This window comes from Oryctolagus cuniculus, chromosome 2 (genome assembly GCF_964237555.1).
Source record: "Oryctolagus cuniculus chromosome 2, mOryCun1.1, whole genome shotgun sequence".
NCBI lineage: Eukaryota > Metazoa > Chordata > Mammalia > Lagomorpha > Leporidae > Oryctolagus > Oryctolagus cuniculus.
In genome coordinates, this window is record NC_091433.1 from 3,039,512 (window position 1) to 3,052,749 (window position 13,238).

At 67.7% G+C, this 13,238-nt stretch overlaps 1 protein-coding gene and 1 long non-coding RNA gene across 3 annotated transcripts in view; one reads left to right on the forward strand and one right to left on the reverse strand.

Moving 5' to 3' along the window:
• SORCS2 (sortilin related VPS10 domain containing receptor 2) overlaps nt 1-13,238 on the reverse strand; it is a 212,613-nt gene that overhangs the window by 190,932 nt on the left and 8,443 nt on the right. The gene's annotated exons all lie outside the window — the stretch shown is intronic.
• Nucleotides 3,035-4,743, forward strand: LOC138848758 (uncharacterized). Its single transcript, XR_011386825.1, has 3 exons — nt 3,035-3,403; nt 3,589-3,746; nt 4,221-4,743. It is a non-coding gene; the product is annotated as an uncharacterized lncRNA (long non-coding RNA).

Below are 13,238 nucleotides of genomic sequence, written 5' to 3' on the forward strand. Positions count from 1 at the left end.
TGCACCCCTGCAGATCACGGTCATGTGTGTCCCCTGGAGATCATGGTCATGTGTGCCCCTGCAGATCACAGTCAGTGTGCACCCCTGCAGATCACAGTCATGTGTGTCCCTGCAGATCACGGTCATGTGTGCACCCCTGCAAACGTAGTTGTTAGTAGAAGTCACCCCTGCACAGCCAGGACCCCAGAAAGAGCACTGTTCCGCCAGGGGTGGGGGCAGAGGGGACACCCACTCTACAGACGGGCAAGCAGAGGCTGGGGGAGGCTGCGCCCCAAGACTGCATTCCCCATGCCGGCACCCACGGCACCCGGCACAGAGCCGGGCCACTCCACACCACGCTGTACCCGGCACAGAGCCTGGGCCACTCCACACACCGTGCTGCACCCGGCACAGAGCCGGGCCACTCCACACCGCGCTGCACCCGGCACAGAGCTGGGCCACTCCACACCGCGCTGAGTCAGTGCCTGAATGAGGGCCCGGGGTTTGCTCTCACTGCTGCCTGTCCACCTGCAGCTGCATGGAGACAGCAGCTTTTGGGGGGGGGGGAGCTGCTCTGGGTCACGTGGGCGTCAGAGGCCAGCAGCCAGGGGCGGGGTGGTCTTCCGAGCAGGGGCTCTGGGCAGCACCGGCGGAGACGGGAAGCGGCGGGAAGAAAGCTGTGCTGAGCTGAGCGGGAATCCCCTCGCATTAGGAGCCTCCACGGGGCTGCCGCAGAGAGCCGTCTATTTCCATTGCAATCAATTTTGTTAAAGTTGGATTTACCAAAGATGAAAATCGCCCACATTATCTGCCACTCGTCAGAAACTTCCTGGCTCGATGCGCGGCCCCACGCTCTTCCCGAGTCTCTGCCAGGGACTAAAAATACTCTCCCACCGCCGTGTCCGCTGCTGCCTTCGGGGGGCTGGGCAGGAGCAGGCCCCACCGCAACCCCGGGCGCCGGGCAGAGCCACGTGACTCCGCCGCCGAGGCCAGGTGGCCACGCGGAAGATAACAGAAGCCTCGCTGCTGAGAGACAGCAAGCGAGGGGCTCGGGTCGGCCCCATGCCCACCTCCTGCCTCCCCTGAGGGCCCCTTGTCTGCCCTGGGACAGAGCCTGCCCTGCCTGTGCCCTGCCCGTGCCCTGCCCGGCTGATAGCCCAGGAGCCACTGGGAGGCTGACGTGGGCCCCTCGGAGGCCGGCAACGTGGTCGGCAGCAGCTTCTCCCCTGCCCTGCAATGCAGCCAAGTTCCCAGGCGAGGACAGCAAGGCCCCCGAGGGGAAGTCCTGGAGGAGGCCCGGAGGAGGCAGCCAGGGCTCCCCGGAGGCTCTGCCCCACACAGCCCAGCTCCCGGTGCCCAGGAGTTGCCCTCGCTGCCCGCTGGGGCTACCAGGTGGCGCTGTCACTGGGGTCCACAGGTTCCTGTGGGCGCACTCACCTCGGCCCCCGCAGCCCCGGCCCTAGGGCCCTGCCTGTCCACGCTCCACCCGTCCCCGTGCCCCGAGCCTGGAACACCCACTGACCACGCCAGCCACGGCCGCCATGGGCGTGGGCCCTGGCCCAGCCTGACCGGGGATTTAGCACAGAACACACAGAGGGACGACCGTGCGCGGACGCAGCCCGAGCCAAGCACGAGGCTCAGGGCAGCCGACCCCGCCGACGCCGAGCTGCAGAGACGCCCGTTTCTGGGGCTCAAGGCCCGAATCCTCATTGCGTGGCCAGTGCCGTGGCCAGCAGATGGCCTCCCCTGTTCCAGGGCATCTGCGACACCCCCCCCACTTCCCCCGTCCCCAGCCGGACTGTGAGCCCCAGAGAGGGGGAGGCCAGGTGGGTGGGGGGAGGGCCACCTTGGCTGACTGACAAGCAGGTCTAGGGAGACGGGGCGGGCAGACACCAAAGCCACCGGAGGGCGTTGTTCAGCCACTGTTGGGCTCTTCAGAGGATGCAAAGGGAGGGGTGACAGAGGAGGGGGCAGAGGGCCCTGTGAGGCCAGGAACCCACCCCAGGGGCGGAGGGGCTGGTGGAATCCCCCACCCACTGCCACGTCACAGGGGGTGGCTCGGGAACAGGATCTGAGCCGTCCCCATGGGGGCATCGCAGCCCCCTCACTCCCCGGGCTCTGGGGAGGGCAGTGCCCCGAGAGACGGAGAACAGAGGGGTTCTCCATCCGGGTTCATGCAGAAAGGGGCAGAGCTCCGTGGACAGAAGCCAGTGGGACACACAGACGTCCTGGGGGCCCTCGGACAGCAAGGACGGGGCTGGGCGAGATCGAGTCTCACCTGCATCCCCAGGGGCCGCCAGCACAGCGGGCGTCCAGCCCATCCCTGGAAGCTCAAGCGGACCCAGAGCCCAGCTCACGACAGCGTCCAACCCGGGAGCAGTGCCCACACGGGGTGAGCGGGGTGGGGCTCGCACAGACAGCGTCCGACCCAGGAGCGGTGCCCACACACGGGGTGAGCGGGGCGGGGCTCGCACAGACAGCGTCCGACCCAGGAGCGGTGCCCACACATGGGGTGAGCGGGGCGGGGCTCGCACAGGACAGCGTCCGACCCAGGAGCGGTGCCCACACGGGGTGAGCGGGGCGGGGCTCGCACACGGACGACCCGGGGAGCAGTGCCCACACACGGGGTGAGCGGGAGCCCCTCACTCAAGGGCCTGCAAACCCCACCCAGGCCCTGCAGCTCCGTCTACCTCTGTCCAACCCCTCCCACCGCCGCAGCTGCCGGGAACCAACGTGGCAGCAAACGTGTCATTCAGTGAGCCGTGTCTGTGACCCCGGGCACCAGGGAACACGGAAGGCAGCAGACAGACAATGGCCTTGCCCTGCACTTCCTGGGCGTCCCCGAAGACACACCCTGGCAGGCAGGGGTGCTTCCTGCAGAAGCAGGGCCTGGCCCATGCTCTTGGCCAGTGACGCGCCCTCTGGGCCCCACACTGAGCCACCGCGGTGCCGCTGGCCTGACCCTGAGCTGGGACTCCACGCGGGAGGTGGCCTGTGAGAGCCAGGGACAGATGGCGGCTGGATTAGTGGGTCTCGGGGGAGCGGCCCCGCCTCCCTCTCTCTGGATGCATCTAGCCGCCCTCCACCTGTTAGGAATAAATCCAGGCAGTAAATCTGCCCCCTCCCGCTGTCACGGACGCCCGGACTTAACCCTTGAGTAAACAGAGCTGCTGCAGCAGCCGGGAGCCCAGGCGGCTCCGCGACCTCCCGCCCCAGATCCCCCTGCCGCAGGGGCCAAGCAAGGCCAGCAAGGGGTCAGCCAGGCTGGGTCCAAATCTGCTCCTCCGGCGGCCACGTGACCCACACAAGCCACGCCACACAGGAGGCAGCAAAGCTGCTGCCCTGGCCGGAGGGCAAGTGTGGCACCTGCTCGGGTGGCCACGCCCTGAACGTGGCACTGCGGCTTCTGGGCGGCACTGCGGAGGTGAGAGGCGCGGGCTGGGAGGGCGCGTGGGGGGGGGCCACGTCTGCTCAGGGGGCCTCGCTGAGAGGCGGGGCTGCTGTCCCTGTCCCCCAAGCCTGACGGGGTGACTGTGACCGTGACATTCAGTGGCCCCGGGACCCCTGGCTGCTGCCCAGCCCCACGTCAGCAGACCACCCCCCCCCCAGCTGTGCGGCTGCCACGCAGGGAGGACGGTCACCGTGGGTCCCCGCACAGGACACAGACACAGCCCTGGGGGCACCCGAGCACGACGCAGCCCGGTCCCAGCCCCGTGTGCCCAGACCACACTTGGGGGCCGCAGCTCCCAAACAAGGGGTGCACCAAGGTGAGCTGCCCTGTCCCCCCGAGCCGGACCCCTCACGCAACAACCAAGGGAGAAGCCGGAGGGAGGGCAGGAACGCTGGCGCCATGAACCCCACCGAGCTCCGGGCGCCTCCCTGCGACCGCGTCCACTCAGGCCAAGGGCAGGGCCAGGCGCTGGCACTGGGCAAGAGGGAACCTTGGTGGCTGCCACTCAGCCGCAGTCAGGGAGGAGGTGTGCCTGGACACACACCAGGGACCACGCGAGGGGACGCCCGCAGCAGCAAAGCCGGGCAGGGAGGCGCTCATGACTCTGACCATGCGAGGGGGCGGGCAGGGCCCCGGGAAGGGGCGGGCAGGGCCCCAGGAGGGGCCGCACCTCCCGAGGGCTCTGCAGAACAGACAGGAGTCTGCCTCTGCCGACAGACTCTGCACAACTGAGGGGACTGCAGGCCTGCCCCGCCCCCAGGCTCAGAAAACCCCCACGTCACCCCCCCAGATGGGCAGCCCTGGTCCCTCACCATCATATCAGCAAAGGCGTCAAACGTCTGGCCACAGGGAAAACACCACTGACGAAGATGGCCTGGGATGAAGCTCGGGTCCCCCCACGGACCCCTCAGCCGCCGAGCAAGGACCACGGCCTCAAGAGCATCACCGGGGTGGGGGAACATGGGGAGAGGTCGCTGGCGTGACCTTGACCCCACGACCACCTGCAGACACCCGCTGCTGTGCCCGCCCTGAGCGCTGGGCGAGGCTCTCGCCACAGCCCTGCCTGGAGGAATCCCACCTTCGGCCCAGCAGGTGTGAGATCGGAGTCTGCGCGGCGAGTCAGACTCACGGGCAGCAGGAAGCCTGGCCTCCACCCGCCACCCAGGCTGCCATGGCCCCTGCCCTCTCACAGGCACCACCTGTGTCCATCCCGGCCTCACCACCCCCAGCAGGCTCCAGGACACCAGAGTGGCTGCTGCCTGCAGGAGCCAGTGAGACCCAGGGCCAGGGCCTTGCAGGGCAGGGGGGAGAGGTGCGTGGGTGTGTCCAGAGGTGAGGACACGGGCTAGCACAGGTGCTGGCCAGCACAGCCCCCATGTGGGACCGGCCGGCTCACTCACCAGCCTTTAGCAAACTCCCCACACAGAGATACAGTCGACGGCTCAGCAGGCAGCAGAAGCCTTAATGAGCTAAAAGTTCCACGTGCTTCTTGGAATCTTTCCATAAAAGGTCAGCAAGGGCCCGGGCGGGGCGGGGGCCGGAGGAGGGAGCCGCGGCTGCAAGGCCACAAAGGCAGCGGGCTCGGACCGCGCAGGCCACGGCTGAAGGCCTCCCCCGCCCAGAGGCCACGCGGAGACCCAGGGCCCACTCGCCACCCCTGGGCCCGGAACCGCACCTGCAGAAGGCAGCGCCCGCGTCGAGGGGCGGGGTCAGGGGTGGGCGCCGGGCGGAGCAGCGAGGGCCACGCCCCCGGCTCCACCAGCCCCCGGAAGACCGCACACCGCCCCCCACCAGCCGCCGACACTGCGCACAAGCCCGTCCCGCCTCTCAGCCTTCGGAGGCGGCCACAGCCGGCCCACAGAACCCCAGGAAGTCCTCCCCACACCCGCTCTGCTCCACAGGCCACGAGGAGGAACCCCGTCACGCTGTGACCCTGGGGTGCATCGCGGATCTCTCTGGAAGCATCGCGCGGGCACCAAGTGCGCGCATGCGATGTTTGTGACCTGCGCCCCATAACGCCCGCAGCAGGAAACCATCAGACGCGCGCACAAGCAGCCATGCCCAGGGCAGCGACTGGCCGACCCCCGGCACCACGATCCGTCACGAGAGCACCCCCCGCAGGGGCCCGGCACTGGGAGAGGGGTAGCGAGGCGCCAGCTGAGCCGCCGTCCTGCAAGGGTCTTCCCAGTGCAGGAGGGGCACGCGAGGCAGCTCCTCCCCTGCACCGGCCGTCCCTAGGGGATGCGGAGGGGTCATTTTAGGTTTTTTTTTTAATTTTTTAGCTTCATTTCTTTCTGTGTATTCAAAAGGCAGAGTAACAAAAGAGACAGAGCTAGAGCAAGGGAGGGAGACAGAGAGAGAGAGAGCGAGAGCGAGAGAGAAAGAGAGAGAGAGAGAGTGAGAGAGAGTCTTCCAGACGCTGGTTCAATCCCCAGATGGCCACAACAGCCAGGGTTGGCCAGGCTGAAACCTGGAGCCCAAAGCCCCCTCCGGGTCTCCCAGCGGGTGGCAGGTACCAGACACTTGGGCCGTCTTCCGCCGCTTTCCCAGGCCATCAGCAGGAAGCTGGATTGGAAGCAGAGCAGCTGAGGCCGGAACCGGCTCTCCGACATGGGACGTGGGCCTCCCGAGAGGCGGCTTTGCCTACTGAGCCACAGCATCCAGCCCGGACCAGAGCCATTCGACTGGATTCTCCGAGTCTCAGGGCAGCGCCTCCTCCTGCAGGAAGCCCCCCCTGGGGCTGCCGCAGCCTGGGAAGTGGTCCGTGGCCTCCAGGAGGGCGGGGCGGGGCCTTCTGTGTGAACAGGAGCCAGGGCTACCCCGTGTCACTCGGCACTCCCTGGGCGGCTCTGCTGGGCGCACGTGCTGGGGCGGGGCCTCCTCCCGTCTCCTAACCAGGCTCCTGCTGGCCCTGAACCCTGGGGATGCTCAGGGTGGCGACCCCCACCCCCAGGAAGTCACCTGTCCTCAGACGGCTCAGGTCACACCCTGGCCGCGGGCATCAGACGCTGGACCCACTCTCTGGCTGCCACTCAGGACGTCTGGGCGGGGCCCCACAGCTGACTGTATAGCGAGTCCCCAGGAGACAGACACTGGCGCTGGGTGCCAACTCCTGCAGCTCAGGGAGGGGGGCGAGGGAGGGGGAGGCACCACCCGCCCATCTGGTCAACCCCAGGCGCACGGCCACTGGGTGAGAACCTAGGGCCAAGCCAACACCGTGGGCCATGTGGGCAGCGCCCAAGCCGGGCAGGCGCCCACGTCAGTGACCGCGGCTCCGCAGCCACCTGCTGCCTCAGGCTGCCTTCTCTCCAGCCAATCATCCGGGCTTTACTTTGCTTTGAAAATCATTCCTTTTTTAAACCCTGTGTGGGTGCCGCTTAATTAATCATTTACTTTCACAGCAGCTGGAGACATAAAAGGACCCACACGCGGGGCGCGGGGGAAACCCGCCTGCAGTCGCGCCCCCAAGCCGCTCAGGGACGGAACCAGACGGGGCCACCCAGAGCCTCCCAGAGCCTCCCAGAGCCGTGCAGTGCCCATCACCCCCCCAGCCAGAAACAACCCCGCCCATCTCAGCAGCCCCGCCCACCTCAGCAACCCCGCCCATCTCAGCAGCCCAGCCCATCTCAGCAGCCCCGCCCACCTCAGCAACCCCGCCCATCTCAGCAGCCCAGCCCATCTCAGCAGCCCCGCCCATCTCAGCGACCCCGCCCACCTCAGCAGCCCCGCCCATCTCAGCAGCCCCGCCCACCTCAGCGACCCCGCCCACCTCAGCGACCCCGCCCATCTCAGCAGCCCCGCCCACCTCAGCAGACCCGCCCATCTCAGCGACCCCGCCCATCTCAGCAGCCCCGCCCACCTCAGCGACCCCGCCCATCTCAGCAGCCCCACCCATCTCAGCGACCCCGCCCACCTCAGCGACCGCTCCCAGGCTCTTTGCAGAGAACCGGCCTGGAGACCAGGCGCGCCCTCCACCCCCCGTCGGCAGTGGCCGGGGCAGGTGCCTTCGCCCTCCACCCTCCCTCTCTTCCCCAGGCACTTCCAGGCGTCCTCCTAGTCCTGTGACGAGGGCCCGGCACCCCGCACCGCACATTCCAAGGTGGGAGTCGCACCGTGCACCACACGTGCCCCACACAGGGACAGCATGGCTGCCACCAGCCTCCAGAGCCTGGGAGCCCAGGCCTCTGCCCATCCCCCGAGCTGGGCACAGCCACATGGGAGCCGTGTGCCACCGCCGGCCCAGGCTGAGCCTTGAGGCTCGGCCAGCTCTGGAGTCCATCCCTCGCACCTCCGTCAGGGCGATAAGGACAAGGACCCACCGCCTGCAGCTGGGAGTCGCCCACGGCCCCGGCTCAGGCCGCATCCCGGGGCACAGGCAGCAGCAGGGACCCTAAGCAGAGTTAGAGATCCCGGAACCCAGGGGACGTGGGCAGGGCCCATCCCAGGGGACGCTCAGACCCGCGCAGCCCCCAAGTCTGCCCTCAGGAAGCTGCTGCTTCTGAAAGATGCACACACACACGTGTGCACACAAACATGCACACATGTGCACACACACATCTTGCACACAGGTATACACATGCATGCACAGGTGCACACACTAACACATGCACACACGGGTGGGTGCACACATACACACGTGTGCACACATGCTTGCACACACGCATACCTGCAGGTGCACACGTGTACACGCTCACATACATGCTTGCACACATGCACACACCTGCAGAGTGACACATGCAAAGACCGACCCAACCCAGACTGCAGGGCCCCGCCCCCCCCGCCCCCAGGGCGCCTGCTCCAGGCCCGCGTGGCCGCCGAGAGGCAGAGACGCCGCTCCTGCAGGCGCCTGTGCTCGGGCTCGGGTCACGAGCAGCAGCACGGACCTGCACTCGACGGCGCGCGGTGACAGCGCTGCCGGCACTGACTGCACCGGGCACACGGGCCACTCACGGTTGGACACGGCAACGGTGGGCGGGGCAAACCACGGCAGCGGCTAGGCGGCAGCCGCGGGCTGGACACACTGGGCCAAGCGAGATCCGGGGGCCGGGGTGGGGGGCAGAGCAGGACACGCTATTGAGAACCGTGTGCAAATGACAGCGCGTGAATGACTCCTGAATCTCCCATCCACCATTGCAGACCGCGTTGACCACGGGCGAGGGAAGCCTGGAAACGTGGAACCGCCACAGGACGCGGAGGGAAGACGGGTTTCCCGGCGAGCAGGGCCAGCAGCGGGCACGCCAGGCAGGGAGCCCCGGGCGAGGACGGGGCCCGCGCAGCAGGGAGGAACGCGCGGGTGCGGCCAGGGGGACCAGCGGAGCCAGAGCAGCGAGCCGGCAGCCACGGGGCGGCAAGGGAGTTCCTGTTGGATCGGCATTCATGGTGGCACAGCGCGGCCTCCCTGCCCTGTGCCCCAGCCTCCCTCGGCGTCAGACCTGCATGGCCACCAGAGCCCGGGCTGGGCCGCCAGCCACGCCCAGAAAGGCCCGAGCCAGTTTCCAGCGCCCTGGACACAGAGACAGAGAGGAGGCTGCACCAGGAGCGCTCTCCAAACGCCGTCGACCTCCCGAGACAGGGCCTGCGGCGGTGCGGTGACCTCCTGACGGACAGCCACGGGAAGCTGGACCCAGGAATCACTTTTTCAACCTGCAAATCCTCATGCAATTCCCAGGCAGGTAACAGTCCTGCCTGCACCTGACCCGGATTCCCCTTTGGCTGCCGAGGTCTCTCCGGGAGGGCCAGAAGAGCCCACAGCTCCGGGCGCTCACTGGGGGAGGACAGGGGAGGCGACACCCTCAGCACTGGACTCACAACCTCAGACAGACCCCTGCGTCTGGGGGCCGGGCCAGCCACTTCCATGCGGGTACGGAGAACCCCAGAGAAGTGCCCGATCCGCCCAGCTCACTCAGGCCTGGACCCTGGGCCACTGTGTCCCCTGGGGCTTGGCTGTCCCCTCTTCCAGGCTGGCCATCAGGAGCGACATGCACCCACTCCAGACCCCACCAGGCCAGGGTTCCCTGGCTGCACGCCCTCCGCTCTCACTCCCTGTCCAGCGGCCAATGCCATCCTTTCATTGTGCGTTGTCACACACACACCGGCCACCTGCACTCCTGCGCTGGGTGCGAAGGCCACGCCCTCCACCTGCCTTGTATTTGCCCCCGATGGGCACGCAATCCAAGGTGGCAAATTTTACCTCCAGGTGGCCTGAAAACCTGCGTCTTAAGTCAAAGCGAGGGGGCTGCAGCCTGACACTCGCCCACCCGAGCCACGGACCCGGCAGGTGGCCTGCGGATGGAGGCAGGTGGCGGGGACCGAGCAGCCCGCGAGCCGGCCTGGTGGCTCAGATGCGGAGACACCTGCGTCCCACAGCGGGGGCCGGGCTGCCCTTCCCAGCTTCACTCCCGACTCCAGCTCCCCGCGGTGGTGACGGCTCACGTCCTCGGGTTCCTGCCAATCCCACGGCTGGCCTGGAGTGAGTCTCAGCTCCCGGCGTCAGCCACGGCAGGCTTGGCAGGCATGTGGGACGCGAGCCCGTGGATGGGTGGGCTCTCCCTCCCTCTCCTCCCCCTCCTCCTGCCTCCCAACCAAACAACATTTCCAAGTACAATTCCTTTCCTCTCTCTGCAGCCCAGGGTTCGCCCATCCGTCCCATGCACACTCCCCAAGCACCCACAATGCCCTAGGGCCAGGCGGGCGGCTGAGGTCTCGGAGGAGCTGGGCAGGGCAGAGGTTCCAGGCTCTGGGGGACAAGAGCAGAGCAGGCCAGCGGTCAGAGGCAAGACGGCAGGTTCCAGCCCAGGCGGAGGGCATCAGCAGGTGCAGAGCCGGCCAGCGAGATGCTGAGGGGACTTCAAGCTTGGAGGCTCCCCCGCTGGAGCCTCCAGAGGGCAGCTGGTGCATGGACGGCAGCTCAGAGGAGGCCCGGATCTCCGCGTCTGGGGCAGAGCCCCCGGGACGCACAGCCCCGTCCCCGCGATTCGTCCCTGGAGCGCAGGCCCCACAAAGAGGCCACGTCCTGCCCCCAGGACCCGGGCACAGGTGACCGAGGAAGGACCCTGGCACACGTGGTTCAGGGGCTGTGGTGGGGAGAGGCCTGCGAGCGGGAGCGCGAGGGTCAGGGCGAGGAAGGAGTACGGGGCCACAGCTCAGCCTGGACCGGGGCAAGGGCGGCCTCCTCGGAAGGCTGGCCACGCCGTCCAGACGCAGGGAGTCAGACCTGCACTGCTTCTGAGCCGCCAAGCTGCATGGAGTTTGTCCCAGCGGCCACAGGAAACCCAGAGAGCAGCCTTGAGCCAAAGGCCCCAGGCGCAGAGGCCGGCACGGTAGGGGACACTTCTGCCTCCCAGGGGCGAGCAGGGCCAGGCAGCCCCGGCTTCCCCGCCGCGCGAAAGCCAGGAGCCCAGCGGCAATGGCTCAAGTCCACCTGCTCACGGCCTCAGCTCCGCGCTGACCTCATGGCTCTCTCTCGGCAGACACCAGACGTGCTGGAATGTGCTGTCTCAGCCAGGGCCAAGCCGCCCATCGCCCGAGGCATCCTGGCGGGAACCTGGCGGCCGGAGCCCTGGGACGTGGGAGGGGCCGGGGAGAATCTGCCTGGGACCAGCCCCTGGCAACCACCCTGCATTTGGTGGGAGCCCACGCAGCGCTTCCCGAGGGCACCACCCTGGGAGCCACCAGCAGCCACCACCACAGGGCTGCCTCCTTCTTGGAGAGGAGCAGAGCCTGTCTGGGATCTGACAGCTGCTGGCACGCGGACTTCCTGGGGCTGTGAGCTGCAGGGAAAGCCCCCACCCCCACCCGTGCACACCCAGCCAACTTCCTGGCAGAGGCCGCCAGACCCGGCCCACTCCCGGCCGCAGGGAACCTCACAGCTCAGCAGCAGAGATGGCAAACAGAAGCCGCCTGCGCCGATGCCGCAGCTCACTAGGCTAATCCTCCGCCTCGCAGCGCCGTCACACCAGGTTCTAGTCCCGGTCGGGGCACCGGATTCTGTCCTGGTTGCCCCTCTTCCAGGCCAGCTCTCTGCTGTGGCCAGGGAGTGCAGTGGAGGATGGCCCAAGTGCTTGGGCCCTGAACCCCATGGGAGACCAGGAGAAGCACCTGGCTCCTGCCATCGGATCAGCGCGGTGCGCCGGCCGCAGTGCGCCGGCCGCAGCAGCCATTGGAGGGTGAACCAACAGCAAAGGAAGACCTTTCTGTCTGTCTCTCTTTCACTGTCCACTCTGCCTGTCAAAAAAAAGAAGAAGAAGAAGAAGCCGCCGGCAGCACAGCCCTGCGGGACCTCGCACGGCTGCAGCCCCCACAGCCAGGCCCCGGGCATCCACAGCCTCGCCCCCCCTAGGACACCAGGCCTGTCCCCAGACCCAGCTCTGCTGCTCCCAGGGGGCGGGCTCCACTCACTGGGCCGCCCCAAGCCTGTTTCCCTGCCTGTAAAAGGAGACCAGGTGGGCGACAAACTCCGCCCACTCACAGCAGCGACAGGACTCACGTGGGGCAGGCAGGCGGCCTGAGGACAGGTGGCCATGAGGGACCACCCACCAGAGCCTCCCTGGAGGTACAGCACAGACACGTGGGCACTGTGGGGGCATGCGTGCTCCCAGCCCTCACACCCGGACTGCCTGGTCCCCCAGAGCTTTGGGAAATCCTCCAGGAGACCTCTCGGACCCCAGCCCGGCCAGAGACCCCCAGACTTGTGTGCCTCCATCTCAGTGTCCCTCCCCCCACCCCAGGACCTCCGACAGGCAAGAGTGGTGCTTCCTTGGGGCCACACCACCCCTGCACCTGCGGGGGGACACCTTCTCTTCAGGGCCTTGCTGGGCGGAGGGGTCAACCCGCCCGTGCCCCCACCGTGGAGGAGGCGACAGCCAGACAGCCTAGGCCCAGGGGAGGACTCGTTAATATGCATATATGCTAATGAGCCCCTGTATGCTAATGAGCCATCCCCAGAGCCTGGAGCTGCCCTCCATGGCCCCCTGGCTGGGGTGCTGGCCCATCTTCCTGTGGCCTGGTGGGCGGGGGGATCTCTTGCTTTCCCACGGCTGCAGGCCCAGAACAAGCCAGGCACACGGGGTCTGCAGTTGACAGTGTCCGGCCTCTGTCCCCCTAGCTCCAAACTCCTGTCCACATGGGGAGGAGGGGTAGCGGGGCCAGACAGGGGGTCCCAGGCCCCGCAGTGTCCCGGCACCTCCTGTGCCAGGCTGGCCGCCCACCAGGAAGGGGCCCTGTGAGAAGCCACCCCAACGCCCCCTTGCCACCCGCACTCAAGCCCCTGAAGTTCTCCGGGGTCGAGGTTTCCTCGTCACTGCCCAGGCATCTGCTCAGCCGGCGCGGGATGGGGAGGAGGGGGCTCCCGGGCAGCGGCTTCCACTGGGAAGCTTGTGGGAGACCAGCTGTCCAGGAGGAGGCCGGCTGCAGCAGGGCTGGGCTCGCTGCCTGCCCGGGATCGGGGGAGTTAACCCATCAATGCCCTCAAAGGAGGAGCGTGGGTTCTGACCCCAGTGACCCTACGGTCTCCCAGGTCTCGTGTGCAGCGGGAGTGGCTGTGGGTGCCAAGGCCTCCTAGGCACAGGCCTGGAAACACACCTCCCCTCGCCCGGGCTTCACCTGCGTGGGCAGGGGCACCGCCCGGCAGCCCCTTTGCCGAACAGGAAGCCAGAGCCCAGGAGGGACAGGAATGGCCCCAGATCAGAGCCCCGACCGTGGACGCCACCCCGGCACATCAGCTGGGCCCCAGCCAGCTACTGCTGGCGTGAGAACACGGGTGACTCACGCGGCTCCGGCCCAGGCTGTGGGGGCGGGGCATCAGGGAGGC